This window comes from Cyprinus carpio, chromosome B13, assembly GCF_018340385.1.
Source record: "Cyprinus carpio isolate SPL01 chromosome B13, ASM1834038v1, whole genome shotgun sequence".
NCBI classification, from domain to species: Eukaryota; Metazoa; Chordata; class Actinopteri; order Cypriniformes; family Cyprinidae; genus Cyprinus; species Cyprinus carpio.
In genome coordinates, this window is record NC_056609.1 from 26,963,820 (window position 1) to 26,984,342 (window position 20,523).

The window sequence follows — 20,523 nt, forward strand, 5'->3', positions numbered from 1 at the left end:
TAAATGCTTTGTTTGAATGTCAATGCATTAAATACGCAACAGGTTAGCAAGAATTGTAAAGAAAGATAGCATGCTTTTTAAGCAACAGTTTCACAAATCATTGTGCAAAGAGTTGCTGTGCACACATTTTTTGGTTATGCAATGAATGAATCGTTACCTTTAAGAGTTAATGTTTTTTCTGAGTCAGGTGGATGGAATCTGATGCTGTCTGCAGCCCTGATAAAATCATACCTTCACATAGGGAAATGAAACGATAAATGGTATCCAACAGATAACAGTTCAGCAGTGTTTAGATGTACACATGTGATATAAACAGATAAAAGCAGTCTGATGATTACAATTTTGATTAAAATGACCATTAAAAAAATAAGTCTTACTGTCACAGAATTGTAACAAAATTACAACAAAATTCTATATGGCTCAAAAATATGTTTTGCCAATGTTTCCATTAGTTTATGAAAATATGGTTCTCTGAAAGTCCAAAATGTTTTTAAAAAATGTAAAATGCTTTTTTGGAGTTATATGAATGTTAAAAGTACATTCCATTTTATAATTTGGCAAACATTATGGGTATGTTACTTTTGAATGTTCTCTGAATGTTCTGGAGGAAGAAGTGAAAATGTAAAAATGTCAGACAAACGTCTAACTGAAATGTTTTAGATAAAAGTTCCATAAACAATGTATAAATAACGTTATTGTGCTGTTTTGAGAACATTATTAAAGACCAGATAACGCTGAATGAACATTCGATTAGCGTTACTGGAAGAACTTTCATAATTATTTGTAATTCAATTATTTAAATCCAATAATATGTAAACAATATATGTAAACAATATAAAATTTTAATATATACTGGTATCAGTGTGCATAAGGTTTAATAAGATTTCTTTTTTTTTAAAGAAATTGCAATTGGAGTAAAAATGTGAATTTAAGAAACAAATGAAAATTACATTTAATATCCATTAATAATTCAACATTAATTTGTTCATCATCCATCCGTACATCCATACATCTATCTATCTGTACATTTGTAAATCCGTGCATCACTTTCCTTACACCCCCACTAACACACACATTCAAGTTCTGTGGAACTTCAGTTTTTGGGTGATTATCAGAATGTCATGAGTCACCGCAGCCAGAGTGCATTCTGGGTAGGGATGTGACCACAGGTTGAGAAATGAGTGTTCCACGGTAAAGTGGATGTGTGTGTGAAGTGTGAGCGTTTGTGTTCCATGTTAAACTGGCTCTGTGTGTGAGTGTATAAGTGTGTGTGTGTTCCATGGTTAGTTGTGCGGTTGGTATGACCTGCTTTCAGTTGGGCCCATCACTCATTTGGTTCAGAGAAGTCCTGTGAATCAGAGAGTACATTTCATGTGAGACATAAAGAGATTTATTTCAATTTGGTGTCAGTTTGTCCTCACTTGACATCCAAAACTCACCATTATATGAGCATGTGTGTGTATGCCTGTCCCTAAACATGTCTGTTCGTATGACTGCATGTGCATGTATGTGTTCTCATGTGCCTGAGAATATATTTTTTGTGATCATCATCTGATGTGTTTCTCTTTGTGTCAGTGTGCTGGCTGCAAATGTTCTATACTGGAGATATTATCATTACGTTGCACTATTGATAAAAGTTTTCTGTTTCTCTCAATTTTCTCTTCGGTCTGTTGGTCTTCTTGAGACCACAGAGCAGTTTCCTACGCTTTCCTTTGTTACTGATCACTGGTGATCACAGTGAGATGTGTGCTGGTAAGAAAAGTGTCCCAGTTACATCCGCCTTGCTTATGATATCATGCTGACGTGTGCCAAAAAACTTGGATTGTGCAGTTGAGCGCAGTTGCTTTCCTTTGTTACTCAGCAAATAGATGTGAGCATGTACTAAAATCTATAAAATACAATAATAAAAGTTGTGACTATATACACATTATATATTTATACACACACACTACCGTTCAAAAGTTTGGGATGAATAAGATTTTAAATATTTTTTTACAAAAGTTTCTTGTGCTTATCAAGGCTGTTTATTTGATCAAAAATACAGAAAAAAACCCTGTTATTTTGTGAAATATTATTGCAGTTTAAATAACAGTTTCTATTTTAATAAAGTATAAAATATAATTTATTCCTGTGATGCAAAGCTGAATTTTCAGCATCTTTAGTCCAGTCTTCAGTGTCACATGATCTTTCAGAAATCATTCTAATATGCTGATTTATTATCAGTGCTGGAAACAGTTGTGCTGCTTCATGTTTTTTGGAACCTGTATTTTTTTTTTTTTTTTGCAAAATGGTGCGCATTGAGTACTTTGTGTTTCCAAGCATAATTTTAGATATTCTCTCCAAACGCACCAGAATGAACCATAAATATAATTTATATACTAAACAATTATTTAATTATGTTAAAGTGCCCCTATTATGGGTAATGAAAGGTTCATATTTTGGTTTTGGGAGTCCCCAGCAACAGGTTGACATGCATGCAAGGTCAAAAAACACTTTCATTGTCTTATAATATGCATTTATTTTTACCTTATTTGCTAAACGACTCCCAAATGATTCGCTCAACGATTCATTTTTCCAAACCCCTCCTTTGCGTGACGCTAATCTGTGGTGATTGGTCAGATTTGTCTCAGTTTCATTTCATCATGTCTGTAATGCCTGATAAAGCAGTGTTTGTGAGCGCAGTGCTGCTTTGTGTACAGCATTACCAGAAAAACAGCTATTTTTACCGCTCAAAAAGCTGCACCTAGTGGCAAAGAATGAATTTGCATTTTCATTCAGACCAACAGCAAAAAGACCAACAAGTGGGTGGGCTATATGCTAACGTTTCATGTTGATGTCAACATGAAACAACTTGAGATTAGTTTTAAAAAACGACTTGTTTCAATGATTCAGAGTCGACTCTCTCTTTTGAGAGACAATAGGCTTGTTTGAGATGAGCAAAATCTGCGCAGAACTGATCACCAGTGATCACCGTGAGATGCATGCTGGTAAGAAAAGTGTCCAAGTTACATCCGCCTTGCTATGATATCATGCTGACGTGTGCCAAAAAACTCACTAGTGTATAGCTAGTGTGGGCGAGGCGGCTGTGTTGGATTGTGCAGTTGAGCGCAGTTGCTCTCCACCGACTGCGCTGATTAAAAGCATGATGGGAAACGACTGGCTGATGACACAGATTAATGCTCACTGGATCAGACAACCATGATGCTGTGTTCTCTTATAAAATATTTTATTTTTTTATTTGGTTTCATGCAGGGGCAGACTGGCCAATTGGACCTTCTGGAGAAGTCCAGAACGGCCGCTGGTTTATCATCAAAGAAAAAGTGTCAGATTAAGTGACATTGATGGCCAACAAAAGAGGACACTAATGCAATCTTTATTGCTTGAAATAAACCGAAACTGATGCGAAGGAGAGTGGACTCATGATGGCAAGCAAAAAATGTAAAGATAAAGGCGAAGTCCTTAGAGACCTGAAAAAAAGTGTAGAGACCAACACTACAAAATGCGAAAAATAACTGATATTTGGCAATAGTGCTGCCAGCAGCAGTGCAACTGCAGCCAGCTGTAGCCCTAAACTTTAGACGCAAAATAACTTAAAATTAAAGTTTTTTTTAATTCACTAATTTTATGATTCATTTTTTAAATATTTTTCAAAAAATAGCACCATCAAGCCATTTCTCATCATGCTGCGTGAAATACAGACTGAACAGAACACAAAACAGCCGACCGCTGCATGAGCATATGATACACAAACTACAGTTCTTGGTTGGATAAAGCCAGTGATGCGCCAGTCAAGTTTTGATGAATGATGGTTGTAATCAAGGTAAAGACGATTGCAGTGACATACAGGGGTCATACATTAGGGGCGTGTGTATCCGTGTTTATTACTGATGCACAAAAACATCATGTTTATCAGCAGCACAGCGCATGAGAGTGAATAACGCCATATCCCCCTTTGATCTCGTTGGTATCTGCTCCACTTCAAGAGGTCAGAACTGTTCGTCTTGTCTGCACTTATTTCACTCCTCCCCTCACTCCAGCCGCCTGCTCTCACCTACATTTCAGGCGAGGTGAGGTGCATCTCAAACAAGCCTAATAACTTTATACACAGTGCACTTTCAGATTTAAAACTTTTCAGGATGTTTTCATTCACTTAGAGCTGTGTTACGCACTGCATGAAAGGTCATTTTCAAAAATCCATAATAAGGGCACTTTAATAAATCACAACAGCAACGATAATAAAAAAGTATTATTATTATTGTATAATATTTATTTTAATATATAATACATTATTTGGAGAGAAAGGAAATGTACTAGAGGAATGTAAAATGTAAAGATTTTAGTGCAAAAAAATTATATATGCTTTAGAACAATTAATATGAAATTATTACTTAAATATGAAATTACATTTATATAAATAATTTATATAAATGAAAATATTAATATTAATATATAGTGTGTGTGTGTGTGTGTGTGTGCGAGAGAGAGACAGAGATAGACATACACATTAGTTATTATTATTATTATTATTATATAAATTAGAATTAATATGAAATTATTACTTAAATTTGAAATTGCATTTATATGAATTATTAAAATATAACAATTAAAAATACATATTTATATAAATATATATAGAGAGAGAGAGAGAGCGCGAGAGATACACATACACATTAGTTATTATTATTATTACTATTATTATTGTTGTTGTTGTTGTTGTTCAATTTACTTCTATATAGGACAGTATTACTAAGACGCTCCTCTTAAATATTATTCTAGTGAATAGTAGACAAAATCATTGATCATACTTTATTGTTCAACAGCTAATCCCCAGCCTAAATGTCATAATCGCTGTAGTTGTTCTCTTTTGTTTTGTTGAGAACATGAGAGAAATATTCACGCAGAACCATCTCAAACAAATGTTTGATCCAAAGAGCAGATAGTCAGTGTTCTCTGTGTGTCTCACGGTGGCAGGTGTTTGCAGGGTTTGTGGTTTTAGTCAAAGCTCTACTGCTCGCAAACGAAGGAATTGACTGTGAGGACACATGCATAACGCACCAAGCTGAATTCTGCATCATTTGTGTCAAACATGAAGCTTTCGTGACAATAGTCTCAGGTCTGGTTTCCGCCACTGCGATATGTGCCTGAGCGTGGGTGTGTGGAAACAGCTCTCTCTCTCTCTCTCTCTCTGTATCTGTCCTTGCACAGTAATGTAACTTTCCATATATAAGATACGACGTCAGGTTGTTTGTGTTAGCCTCATTGCTTGTTTACGTTATGATAAGACTGTTTATTATTCTACACTAATCAGGAGATACTCTAGTATACATTTAGTGGTGTGTAACTAGGATGCAAACAATTATCACAATATTTATCAAATTTTTTCACCAACTTAAAAAGCTTACTAGCCATAAACATTTCTTATTGAATCATATTTTCCATTATTTGTGTAAAATACATATTTTTAAATTCCTACCATTTTGTTTTCAACAACAATGCAGCATCATATACAAGATGAGCTGGTCTATATTGCAGTCCGCAGTCTGCGATACTCACGGTGCATGTGAACATCCCTTTATTAGTCAGTGCAAAAAAAAAAATCGACCTACGGGGTGAGAAAAACGTTGCTTGGCATGCTTGAATTTTCTCACTTGGTATGTAGGGATACATAGGAAAGCGTCATTTTGTTTGATCATGGTGCATTGTGTCGTCTTTACAGTGTAGTAGTAGAGCGATGTGTGTTTATGGGGTAGCAGAATGGAGAGGTTTGTTTATCAGTATGAGAGGTTTGCTGTAGGAGGTTAAAAGGGCCAAATACTCCTGTGGGCTCTGTGATTGGGGCCACAGTAGAGGTTTGTGGGCAAAGACTCTGCATTATAAAGCTCAGGAAATCAGACCAAATCAAATGCATGAACACACACTCTGCCAAAAGAGAACGACACAGCTGACTAGTTTTTATGCAGATTCATAGTTTGTCGCTCAAACGTATAGTTGCAACATTCATTCATTCAGTAGACCCTTTTGTTAAATGCAACACTTGGCGAGACTATAGTGAGAGAAAGTAACTTTAAATGCATGAAAAAATGCAATGGTTTAAAAATGCAATAATTAATACCGATTTTAAGGTGGTTGGTGAAAGTTACTTTTACAAATTACAAACAACTAAATTAATTATTTTATACAGTACATTAACATAAAATGATGTGCCTGATTGCACTACTTTTTCTCTCCACTAGCAGACTGAGACACTTTTTGTTGTCAATGTGTTTTTGTTTGCTTGTACCTGTTTGTACCTTGACATAGCAGTTTGCATGGAATGACAGTATTATGACTAAAACAATTTAAGATGCTGAAAATATGCAATGTGGCCAAAGGCCAAAGACGTCCTTCTGCATGTGTTACCCACAATAAAGCTGCACAACAACATTGTGATTGTTTATTAGATCCAGATGTTACCTGAGGCAGGTGCATGACATCCTTGATTGCAAAGGCATCATTTTGTGAAATATCCTGGTTCTTTTTTTTTTCAGATGAGCAATATTTGCCTTCATGGGACACGACCTGAAACAGACAGGAAAGAAATTATACAAATGAAAAGAAAATGACAGAATATAACAAAACTGAATGCATAAACATTTAATAAAAGCTGATTTCTAAGACTCAGACACAAATCTTGATATTTCAGTCAGTTCTGAATATTTTCTTATGCCAATATTTCAGTATGCATTAAATCAACAGTCAGGTATAAAACTAAATTAAATTGGATAAATACATCCACGTTATCAGTCAAGATACCAAAAAAAAATGGTATCCGAAACAATTTTCACTTAGAAATTGTGATTTTGACTCAAATGTTGCTTGTTTTTTTGTTTTTTTGTTTTTTGTTCTTGAAACAAAAGACATTTCAATATAGCCTAAATGTACTGGTGCAACATACAGTGGTGTGAAAAAGTGTTGGCCCCCTTCCTGATTTCTTATTTTTTTGCATGTTTGTCCCACTTTAATGTTTCAGATCATCAAACAAATTTAAATATTAGTCAAAGATAACACAAGTAAACACAACATACAGTTTTTAAATGAAAGTTTTTATTATTAATGGAAAACTAAATCCAAAATTGCATGGCCTTGTGTGAAGAAGTGTTTGCCCCCCTGTTAAAACTGTGGTATATCACACCTGAGTTCAATTTCTCTAGCCACACCCAGGCCTGATTACTGCCACACCTGTTCGCAAATCAAGAAATCTCTTAAATAGGACCTGGCTGACAAAGTGAAGTAGACCAAAAGATCCTCAAAAGCTAGACATCATGCCGAGATCCAAAGAAATTATAGAAACAAATGAGAAAGAAAGCAATTGAGATCTATCAGTCTGGAAAAGGTTATAAAGCTATTTCTAAAGCTTTGGGTCTCCAGCGAATCACAGTCAGAGCCATTATTCACAAATGGCAAAAACACGGAACAGTGGAGAACCTTCCCAGGAGTGGCCGACCGACCAAAATTACCCCAAGAGCACAGCAACGACTTATCCAAGAGATCACAAAAAACTCCACAACAACATCCAAAGGTCAGTGTTCATGACTCCACCATAAGAAAGAGACTGAGCAAAAATGGTCTTCATGTCAGAGATCCAAGACGAAAACCATTGCTGAGCAAAAAGAACATAAAGGCTCGTCTCAGTTTTGCCAGAAAACATCTTGATGATCCCCAAGATTTTTGGGAAAATACTCTGTGGACTGTTTACCAAAAAATCCTGAAGGAGAATGTCCGGCCATCTGTTCGTGACCTCAAGCTGAAGCGAACTTGGGTTCTGCAGGAGTGGCCTAGTCAAAGTCCTGACCTGAATCCTATTGAGATGCTGTGGCATGACCTTAAAAAGGCGGTTCATGCTAGAAAACTTTCCAATGTGGCTGAATTACAACAATTCTGCATAGATGAGTGGACCAAAATTCCTCCACAGCGCTGTAACAGACCCATTGCAAGTTATCGCAAAAGCTTGCTGCTAAGGGTGGCCCAAGTTATTAGGTTTAGGGGGCAAACACTTTTTCACATGGGGCCATGTAGTTTTGGATTTAGTTTTCCCTTAATAATAAAAACCTTCATTTAAAAACTGCATGTTGTGTTCACTTGTGTTAACCTTTACTAATATTTAAATTTGTTTGATGATCTGAAACATTAAAGTGGGACAAACCTGAAAAAAAATAAGAAATCAGGAAGGGGGGCAACACTTTTTCACACCACTGTACATAAGCAAATAGATTTTTTACTTTGTTCAGAGACTCACTCAAGATGAAATATCTTTATGTCAGTGGCTGAATCAACTTCCAAAACAGTGTCTGACACTTGAGAACTTTATTGTTGTAGATTACAACTTTATCTTCTCGGTCACTATAGAGATTCTGAACATGTGGTCAGTTTTATTGGCAGCTCACTCAAGGGACATCTGCATGATGTTTGACAGATGCCGATTAAATAGTTTGTGGTTGACCAGAAAAATGGCAAGTGACATCTTTTTTTTTTCTTATCATGAGAAAATGAAGCGGAGAAAACAACTTTAGTTATGATGAGATCAAGAGAAATTTCCTGTAGGTCAAACAGTAGAGCATGAAGCATGCAACAAACAGCAATCTCATGGGTTCGATTTTTTTGAGAATGCATGAACGGATCAAATGTATACCTTCAATGCAATGTAGGTCACTTTTGATAAAAGTGTCTGCCAAGTGCATAAATGTAAATTTGACAGATTTTAGGCATGATCATAAGGAAAGCGGACAGGAAAAATAATGCATGGCCTCTCAGAGCTTTCATCCTTCCATTTCACACACACACACACACACACACACACACACACACACACACACACACACACACAAAGGGTACAACCCAAAGTTAAAAAAAAAAAATTCACCTGTATTTCAGTGAAACGTGGGCGTCATGAGAATATAAAGGCCATGAAACATTCAAACGAACCACCGTTACCACTCTGACTCACACAAGAAGATCTTCTCAACTCATTTTTCCTGTTAAACTCTTCAGGTTAACTTGTTTGATTATTATGGATTTTATAGCATCAACATTTGAAGCTCAGTGAAAGTGGCTCAAAGTGGTATCCTACCTATGGCAGGTGATTATGCATTTTAGAGGTGATGTTCACTGCTACTTTACTTTAGCACTGTATGAGAGCCAACTAACGGAGACAAGGTACAGTACAAACTATATGGTATTACATCACTTGCACACCACTGGATCCTCTGCAGTGAATGGGTGCCGTCAGAGTCCAAACAGCTGATAAAAACAGTAAATCACAGTAATCCACACCACTTCAGTACAAGTCATGGCCAAAAGTTTTGGCAGTGACATTTGTGTTTTGCAAAGTTTGCTGCTTAAATGGTTGTGGTGCAGATGCATTTGAAATAATTGCTAATTTTTTTATTTTTGTTTGTTATTTATTTTTGGTGAAATTGCTAATACAATTTTACAGTTTTTTGATCCTAACACAAAAGGACCAGCTTACATAAATAATTGCTAATTGACTAATCATATCAGCAGCACATGTGAAAGTGTGAATGAGAACTAGTCAGGTGAAATCACTATCATACTAATTAGATTGTAAGAGCAGAACAGACTGATTGCTATAAAAGGAGGGAAGAAGTGCTTCCAAACATTGTTGACTTGGTAGCAATGGTTACTTCCAAAGAAACACGTGCAACCATCATTGCTTTGCTTAAAAATGGCCTCACATGCAAGGAAATTGCTACAAAGAATATTGCACCTGAAAGAACCATTTACAAGATCATCAAGAACTTCAAGGAGAGAGGTTCGACTGCAGTGAAGTCTTCAGGACATACCAGAGTGTCAGCAAGCGCCATGACCGTCTCCTCCTGAGGAGTCAGCTATAGAATCATGTCTTCAGCAGTGCAGAGCTTGCTCAGGAATGGCCACAGGTTGGCGTGAGAGCATCTGCACGCACAGTGAGGCCAAGACTTTTGGGTAACGGCCTGGTGTCAAGAAGGGCAGCAAAGAAGCCACTTCTCTCAAAGAAAAATGTCAAAGACCGACTGAAATTGTGCAGGAAGTACAAGGATTGGACAGCAGAAGACTGGTGCAAAGTTATTTTTCTCTGATGTTCCCTTCTGACTGTTTGGGACATCTGGAAAATCACTCGTTCGGAGAAGAAAAGGTGAATGCTACCATGAGTCCTGTGTTGTGCCTACAGTGAAGCATCCTTAGACCATCTATGTGTGGGGTTGTTTTTCAACCAAGGGAGTGGGCTCTCTCATAATTCTGCTCAAAAACACTGCCAGTAATAAAGAATGGTATCAAAACGTCCTGCAAGAGTGACTTCCTCCAATCCATGAGCAATTTGGTGATGATATGTGCATTTTCCAGCACGATGGAGCACCACATCTCAAAGCAAGAGTTATAAAGAAGTGGCTCGAAGATCATTACATTGAAATTTTGGATTGGTGAATTTTGTGATGATCTCAATCCCACAGAGAACCTGTGGTCAGTCCTCAAAAGGCGAGTGGACAAACAAGCCCACAAATTGCGATCAACTCCGAGAACTAATAAGGCAAGAACGGATCTCCATCAGTCAGGATTTGGCCCAGAAGCTAATATCCAGCATGCCAGAGTGGATTGCAGAGGTTATGAAGAACAAGGGTCAACACTGTAAATATTGACATATATAATAATTTTTTTTAAAATTCCAATAAAAGCCTTTAAAACTTATGATATGCTTATTATTGTTTTTCAGTATACCATAGAAACGTGGAAAAATAATCTACAAATACTGAAGCAGCAAACTTTGAAAAACAATTTATGTCACTGACAAAACTTTTGGCCATGACTGAACATCAATTAACATTTGGTGAAGTGAAAATCTGTGTGCTTGTAATAAACAAATACATTAAGGCATTACTTGTGGATTATTGTGACGTTTTATCAACTGTTTGGACTCTCATTTTGATGGCACCCATTCACGGCAGAGGATCCATTGGTTTAGTATGTAATGCTAAATTTCTCCAAATTGTGGATTATTGTTTTGTTTTATTATGTTTTTGTGATGTAACAAACTCATCTACATCTTGGATGGCCTGATTGTGAGTTGTCACTAGAAATGATGGTCAACCAGTTTCACCAAGTATTTGGGCAGTTACATCATCTAAATCATCTTCAGCCAGTTTTCTCCATTGCTGTTGATTTTTGTTTGCATAGTCAAAACTTCCATCGATAACTGGAGTCTGCTGATCATGGAAAATGATCTCAGTACTATCTGATGCTAATGTGATAAATGCAATTGTAGGTTAAATGGACAGATGTTATGACAAGTCTGGTGACTCATGGAAACTTCAGACCTTAATTCAGTAGAGCTCACACCAGTTCACTCACATTTGTTCTTTAGAAACAGTCAAAAGAGGCAGTGAGTCATGACTTTAATCTCTGTGAGTATGGCTTTCCAATATGCTATAAAAATATATATAAAAAAATAAAAATAAATAAATATGAAAAACCCACACACATAACAGTAGAGATGTCAAAATTATCTGTACCTGTGTACCAAGTCAATACAAGTGCTGTCACAAACCTGAATATTTATCGTTATTACAATTTTTTTTATTCAATATATTACTCATGGAACCCTGCTTTTAATGAAATATAATTTGACATTTTATCTCACAAATCATACTTTTTAAATATAAACTCAGAATTGCAAAATATAAACTCAATTGACCCTTTGTGGGGAGCTTGATTGACAGGTGATCTGTCCAATCATAATTCAGAATGCTAATTTATATTTCAGTTAATATCTGAGTTAACATCTCTTAATTCAGAGTTTACCGTCCATCATAACATTTTGTGCTTATCTCACATTTGTTTCTCAGAACTGCAAGAAATATAAATTGTGAAATATAAACCTAGAATTGTGAAAAAAAAAAGTTTATATTGTGGGATAAAAAGCAGCAATTTGCAGAAATTTGTCTTCCATAGTTACTTGCCATCTCTTTATAACTTTTTTTATGAAATTTACTAGCAATATATGAGTGAACAGTGTTTCACAAATTATTTCTCAGTACAATGGTTTAACTAGTGTTACTTCAAGAAACAGATTCTACAGTAAACATTAAAATGTAAAGTATTACCATAAACCCCATCCAGCCCAGATTTAAAGTCATGCAGTTTGCAAATGTAAATGCATATTCAAATTTAACCATGCATATGCAAATATAAGTTATTTTTATAAAGTTTACAAATAAAATGTATAATGTCATAGTTTTGTGCTCTCAGTAGCTAATACTTGGCTAGACACAACAAATTGCAATTGAACCCATGTTTATCTTCGCTGTGAGTGAATAATAGAATGATGAGAAATCAGAGGGCAGTAAATACCCAGTGAGACACCTGATGACTGATGCCCATGTGATCTAGATGAAATCGAGAGGGTCTTTATCAGATCTCAGTTACACTTCCTGTTTTTGAAAGGCTGCAGACAGATTTCACAGATGATTCTGCAAAAATAAGAAGCAAAACAATACACATTTTATAAGATGCTCAGACAGCGTGTGTGACTGTCACAGCAGAAGTGAGAAACAGTTTACCGTTGCAATAGTGCTGCTTCCGGTCTGAATGGGGGAAACTAAGAGCGTCTGGCTGCTTGATTGTCACGCAAAGGCCCAGCTAATCATCACTGCACCGTTGGGCCCTCAGACGCAGAAACAGGAAGTGAGCAGGCGACAGAGGAAGTTGTTGGTTTTTTGATGGCCATTGCCGCGGTTTTCAGACTTCTCTCACAGAAGGGGGGGGAGGGGGGGCAGTCAGATGTTCAGCGTGGGAAAGGACGAGACAGTCCTGTTGATCCTTGGAGATTTTTTTTTTTCAACAGGTCAACAAGCAGAATTGATCCTATCATTTACTGCCCTCTCCAGCAAACAAATGATTCATTGAACAGGAACAGGATCATTTAAATTCTGACACTGAATTCTGCAATCAAAATGTATATTAACAAAGTATAGACATAAATTGGCTTGTATAATATTTTAAAACTTAAAGCCTATATATGATATTTTGCATGTTGATATGGTCAAAAAATTAAAGGGGTCATATGATGCGATATCAGTTTTTCCTTTCACTTTGGAGTGCTACAAGCTCTTGGTGCATAAAGAAGATCTGTAAAGTTGCAAAGACTAAAGTCTCAAATCCAAAGAGATATTCTTAATAAAATTTAAGAGTCAACCACACCTACCTATAACACCTCGTTTAAACTCCCCCACGTCTACGTTACTGTGTGGGAACATTTGCATAACGCCGCCCAGATATTCACGTAAAGAAAGAAGGCGTAACTTTTATTCTCGCTGTTGCCGCTGGCACCACGTTGTGGAGACGCTGTGTTTGGCCTTCCAAAAGAGGACACAACTAGAAATCAGTGGTTAAGTTGTATTTACAACACTGTTCCAGAACAGTTCAACCCAAATATTCAGATGTGTGCTGCACATTTTACGGAGGATGAGGACTGTTTCCTGGAAGAGTAGCCTACGATGCCGTTGTCTGTTTCTATAAAGTGGGGCAATTCCAACTTTGCTAGGACAGTATGGCATTTCTGACACACAGTCTGTAAGTATGTTTTCATATGTAAAGGATTTGCCACTGATGATTCAAACGCGAGTTTTGAGCAGTGTAGAGTAGCGCTTGTTGTTTGTCCTTTCTCCGATCACAAATGCAGACAGAATATTTCAGAAATAGTGTTTTTAAGGCCTCAAATTTGTGGACATTACTAAAGAAATTAATAATAAAATAAGTAAATACAGTCTGAAAAGTACATTTGTCTAGTTATGCTCTGCTGTAAAATAGTTAATCATATAGATTTTGCTAGTTATTGGTTGAATTGGTTCCCAAATTGTTCTGAATGATTCTTTAGGGAATAACTTCACATCAAAAAGATTTGAAATTCCTGTTGCTCAAAATGTGAAATGCAATGCCAGCAACGTCAAGTTCATGGGTTCGAGGGAATGCATGAATTGAACAAATGTTTATTTTGAGTGCAATGTAAGTCCCTTTCCATAAATGTAAACTAAATCCTGTGGTGTTCCTGTGGCTCAGTGGTAGAGCATTGCTTTAGCAACACATAAGGTAAGTCCATAAAACAGTTTTAAAGTTGTGACTTGTGGAAATGACATGATCTAAGACCCATGTGCCATTATAAAGATTTTTAAGTCTATCCTTGTGCATTAAATTTAATATGGCATCTAAACTGATTAAGGTCTGTTGAACCCATACAATAGGGATGGTCATAGAGGCCAAAAAGTGTGGGAACCCTGGAGTAAATAACAGAATATTAATTATCAAGAGATTTGCTCTTCTAAATTGGTCAAAACACATCATAAACCAAAAATGCTTAAAACATCATATTGCCACATGATGCTATTATTGTTGCAGTAGTACTAAGTGAATGCAATCTAAAGAAACCAGAGCTCCCACCACAGACCAGTCACCTTCCTGCCCTGTGATACCACACCTCGCCATAGACAGGACCGGTCATGACAGTGCTAATCATGCAGTATTAATTATACTAGTCTGTATGAAACTAAGACAGGACTAATCTAAATCACAAAACAAATTTAAAGCGTCATGAAAACCCAGACTACTTTTTCTGACATTTTAGCAGAGGTGTTTGTGTTGCACATCATAGAAGACAATGTTAGCATCTGATCATTTTAACTGTTGGAGAAAACTGGTTAATTTGAAACTTTTTTGCGCTATTTCCATCTTCCGAGTTTAAAATCTACATCGTGTTGACGTCACAATTTGTGACGTGGCAAACAACTATAGTACCTCGATGTTGCATCGGTGTCTCATTATTATTAATGAGACTGCATGTTCTCATCCTATGAGAAGACGTTTCGCTTAATTATTCACAACAGCATTTGTTGATTTGCTATGACAGACGATTCAGACTGCGAGACCACGTACATTAACTAAGAGAAACATTCATGGATCGAAGGAGAGTGTTTGTTTTTACTTTGTAATAAGAGTTCGGCACAAACGCGATTCATTCACTTAGTGAGTATAACCATTTTTACAGCTCCATGACACAACCCGTCAAAAGGCTTATATAAACGCCGCAGAATAAGCCTTAAAAGTGCGTTCATACTGTATATATGTTTTCGATGCAGAGTGCAAATGGCTCTGTATTTATTTGTGTTTTTAACTCGAAGGGAACGAAATTAAACTGTCTGAACCCAAAATTGTCTGTGTTGTCACCACGCCCACTTTTTTTAAGAGTGAGAACTAACCAGTGCTGAAATGTGGGGTTTCATGACCCTTTAAAGCAAATCAGTTTCTTACAGTGTAGTTTTATGACATGGAAGGCCACTATGACTATGAGTTTCTATTGTGGCCAAACACTGATCTGCTGACTTGTGCTGGAAAATCCTGAGAATTTCCATATCCACTTCTTTGAACCATTCTCAAGGAACTGATAATGCTGTGATTAGTGTTAAAAATATTTGCTTTTTCAGGTGTTTTTAGAGCACCTTTGCAGATCTATTTGAGAATATTTTTTAGGATACATATATACATTCACCTTTTATAGTAAAAAAAGTACTTTATACCCCTCAAAGCTACATTTATTTGATTAAAGATACAAAAAAAAAAAAAATATTTAATAATGTTATATTGTGAAATATTATTTTGTTTTTTTTTAACTGAATATATTTTAATATGTAATTCATTTCTGTGATGCTAAGTTGAATTTTCAGCATCATTACTCCAGGCTTCAGTGTCACAAGATCCTTTAGAAATCATTCTAATATGCTGATTTGCTGCTCAAGAAACATTTCTTATTATCAGTGTTGAAAACATTTTGATTTTTTATTTTTTTTTTTTAACTTTTTAATGGTCTTTACTGTAACTTTATTGATTTAATGCATACTCGCTCAATAAAAAAAAAAAGTCAATATGCGCTACAAATCGCGCTCTCTGTCACCCAGTTCAAAGTCAACAATGTCAAACCTAGCTCAACGGTTTTTGACGCAGCTTGAACTGAATGACATTCGACCGCTACATCCAAGGTGAAGAAACAAGAGTTAACACCAGAGCTGAGGTCATGTCTAGGTGTGCTGTTTTCAGACATACAGTATTGAGAAATAGGTACTGTAATTTCACAAGTGGCGAGATGGTATCAATGATATCACCCACAATAACCCGATCCCAGCTTTATGAATCTACAGCTGTTTGCCACATGCTCCAGCAGATGAGGCCTGCGGTGCCTCTACGACAGATTCAAGCCAGTGTAGTGGCTGCACTCGGGTTGTCAAAAGCCACTCTCCTGTCTGCGATTTCGTTCGCCATATGAGGAAGAAAGAGAGGCCCTTTAGTTCATTTTTGTGATGAGGTTTCGGTGTGTTTACAGATATGTGGAAAGCCTGCTGTTACTGAGGGTAAGTGCCACAAACCAAGGTGAGGCAGGTTTTCGAACACTCAGAGATAAGAGTAACAGGGATTACATTTGCTAACCATAAAAGACTTACGATACAACATAAAAACAACCACTGAACACGATGAGAAGTAAGTGTAGAGGTGGTTCAGGCCGCACCCTTCCTCCGTTCACCAGCAAGAGCCATAGCAAGAGCACCTCTCCTCACCACTGTGGTGGACATTAGATTCAGCCACAGATCATCCCACGACTGCTTCACGGATTGTCTGATGCCAATCACACACTAATGTGGTAAAGTCTGATCTGATAGGTTGACTTTCAGGAGTTGAGATCCACAGGATTTTAATCGTCCCCTTGGGAGACAAAAGCAGCACCCCAAACCAACGGTTCCATTACTTAAAGGTGCTGAAAACAAAAAATAAATATAATAAATATTTTATATATATATATATATATATATATATATATATATATATATATATATATATATATATATATATATATATTAATTTAGCATGTATTTTTTTCTGTTTTCAGTCTTCATTTCAATAACTACTTTTTAGTTATTTAATGTGCTTTTGTTATGAGCAGTTTTATTAGTTTTTGTAGTTAAAATGGTTTATTTTAATTTATAATAATTTAATATGGCATATCGATGTGCGTACTTTAGCCTGCTCTTGACCAAATCAAAGGTCATCAAAAGACAAAACTGGTCCGCAGGCCCTGGTTTGTGCATTTTTGATTTAAAGTTATCTTGAAGCCCCCTGTTTGAGAACCGCAGTATCACAGTGATGGTTAAGTTTAGTTGAGTTCATCTGAGGGGTTGGACTTTATGATTAGGTCTATATGTTTAAATTGTTCCTTTGTGTTCATTTTGTATGAATTATTGCAGCCTCTAGAGAGGTTGAGTTGGTTTTATATATATATATATATATATATATATATATATATATATATATATATATATATATATATATATATATATATATATATGAACTAAAATGAACTAAAGAGCTTTTAAAACTAAAAGCCACTAAAAGATGGTCTTTTGGAGTGAATAATTAACATCAGAATTAACGTCACACTAACACCGAGGTTTCGGTGTATAAATATGAACCGCCATCGAGGTTTTAATGGCTTTGACCTGCTGATAGTGAGCTCAAGCTGAGGTTTCCAGAGTCTGGGCTCAGTTTCCCGAGTTATGAGAAACTAATGACAAATGATCTTTATCAAATTTTAAAACAGAGGGAGAGAGAGGGTTATCCTGCCCACGGCCTGACCACTGCGGCCTGGCTGGAGGTAGTCTGCCTCGGACTGAGTTTCATAGACTCAATGTATATTAAACCTGAGATGGAATTTCATACACAGATGATGCCTGTCTTCTGTCCTTCCAGCAAAGCCGAAAGAAGTGTCTCTACTTTCACGTTATGTCTCTTTCCCTTTTGATATCTCGCTCACTCTCTCTTTCTCTCTCACACCATCCTTCTGTCCTTTTCTGTCCGTCTCACGTCTTCTGTCATGTCTCCGGTTTGGTAGTAAAAATATCCTGCTCTGAAATCAGCAAGCGATCACTGTATGGTATATGTTTCAAGACATACATATACAGTATATATATATATATATATTTATATATATATATAATATATATATATATATATATATATATATATATATATATATATATATATATTATAAAGTATATGTGATATAGTATATCAGTAACATCAGTAGCACGTTCACCACCAGTTAAACTGTAACACCGGTGGTATGCCCACGGGCATGAGCTCTTGAAGCTCCACACTCTTCTGAAAAGGGAGGCAGGAGCACCAGCTCATTTTCATTTAAAGGTGGCAAAAAAAAAAAAAAAAAAAATACCCTAAAAGTGGCAATTCCAACAAGCTATAAAAAATTATCTGTGGGGTATTTTGAGATGAAACCTCACATACACACTCTGGGGACATCAGAGAACAATTTAAAATACTGTATCAATGAATTCTATCGCACCTTTAAATAATGGAACCTTATTGTAAAGTGTTACCAGATATTGTAATCTTTGATGCTCATCAAAGTCAAACAGCTTCTTAAACAAGGAAAAATATAGGGTGGTAATTGATTAATAATAATAATAATAATAATGCTATGCATGGGTAAGTTATTTTTAACAAACACTGCAGCATTCCACAAAAAAAAAAAAAAAAAAAAAAAAAATTAATTAATTAATTTAAAATTCTCCATTTAAAAACCCTTAAAGATCTTTAAGATTTCTAAGACAGTATATACCCACAGAAGGTGGTTCAATGGTCACCCAGGTTGGCCAGACTGGTCAGGCTGGTCTGTTTTTGCTGATTTTAAAGGGCTGCAGAAGACCAGCTAAACTAGCATAGACCATCAAACCACTTTAGGCTGGTTTAAGTTTTGTTTTTTTTCAGCTTATGTGTTAAACTCTCATTTAACTATAAAAATCAAAGTGACAGACATTACTCAGTTAACACATCTGCATCCTGAGAGGCAAAAAACAGTGCCTGCACTATAGAAAACAGTGGTGGCTTTAGAGTGAAAAATATCACCCTGAGATGTTTAAACATCATTTTCTATAGATCTCCGTCTGCAGGCTGCGTGTGGCGAGGTGCAGTATGTGATAATGGTAGTGTGGTGTGAAGCCTGCAGTTTCCCTCTCCATCATGCTGCTGAGGCCACACCTGCCACAACTGGCGCAGGCTGAGCCAGCATGGCTGACCGAATATGCCATCAGGGTCTGGCTGCGCACGGCCAGATCCGGCGGTGTGACGCCTGCGAGCCCTACAGATATGATTTGAGGCCTGAAGTGAAAGGACAGAAACCACTGCCTACATCCCATTGAGAACCATGGCTAACAGACAGATGAGAGGAAGAGAAGGAGAGAGAAAGAATGGGTGGGCCAGAAGAAAACAGAATGAATTAACAAGAGAAAGGAAAATAGGATTCAAGTCATAGTTTTGACAACGCAGGGATGCAACATGCATACAATGGAAGACAGGTGCATACACAATTTTTTAAATCAGTATTTTGTCTAGTTATCCAGCAAAAATACATAAAAATCTTTAAAACAAGATAAATTTAGAAAAGATAAAGTTAAAAGTTTGGGGTCAGAAATATTTTTTAATGTTTCTGAGAGTCTCAAGAAGGCTGCATTTTTTTTTTTTGTATAAAAATATGGTAAAAACTAGGGATGCACGATATTGGATTTTTGCCAATATCCGATATGCTGATATTTTTCAACTCATTTTGGCTGATAGCTGATACCGATACTGATCTATTTACTTTTGTTTGGAAACTTTTTTTTTTTTTTCAAAAACATATTTGTTAGAATTAAATAAGCAATAAGTTATTTTATAATTACAGTACACTGAAAGCTTTGAAAATAATTTAAATCAACTATATTTCAATTGTTGCATTGTTTTTTTAGAAAGATGCAGTGGTAACCTTAAAATCAGTAATTTTGAGAAATATTATTTAATATATTCTAAAATGTAATGTATTTCTGTGATTGCAAAGCTGTACCACTGTTGTGAACATTGATAATTACAATAAATGTTTCATGAGAACCAGATCAGCATATCAGAATGATTTCTGAAGGATCTTGTGACACTGAAGACAGGAGTAATGATGCTGAAATTCAACTTTGCATCACAGGAATAAATTACATTTTAAAATATATTTAAACAGAAAATTGTTCTCTTAAATTATAATCATATTTCACACCAAGTGTTTTACTGCATTTCTAATCAAATAAATGCAGCCTTGGTATGCATAAGAGACTTCTTCAAAGACATTAAAAAAATTAAATGTAAATTTGAGAGCTTTATGTGTCATGCTTTGCTTTTTGGATGAACGAGGAGATGAGGAGACGTGGAGATTTCACAAAACGAGAGTCTTTAATAATCCAACAGGTAGACACAGATCACAAGGAAGATGTTTAAGATGTGAGGAGGAGCCTGAGGCGGAGAGCCTATGAGCCAGGGTGATGGGGAAGATCCAGAGGTCCTAAGCAAAGCAGATGGCGCCAGCGAATGACGCGAAGGTGTGGATCTGGGAAGCCGTGGTGGAGCCGGAGAGACAGA

General features: G+C 36.2%; 1 long non-coding RNA gene across 1 annotated transcript; it reads right to left on the reverse strand.

The window, feature by feature from the left end:
- Positions 1–428: 428 nt before the first annotated feature.
- Positions 429–12,743, reverse strand: LOC122139359. The gene is made up of 4 exons (XR_006156215.1): positions 12,591–12,743; positions 12,394–12,500; positions 6,454–6,558; positions 429–1,348 (listed from the first exon to the last, which is right to left on the reverse strand). It is a non-coding gene; the product is annotated as an uncharacterized LOC122139359 (long non-coding RNA).
- Positions 12,744–20,523: the final 7,780 nt, after the last annotated feature.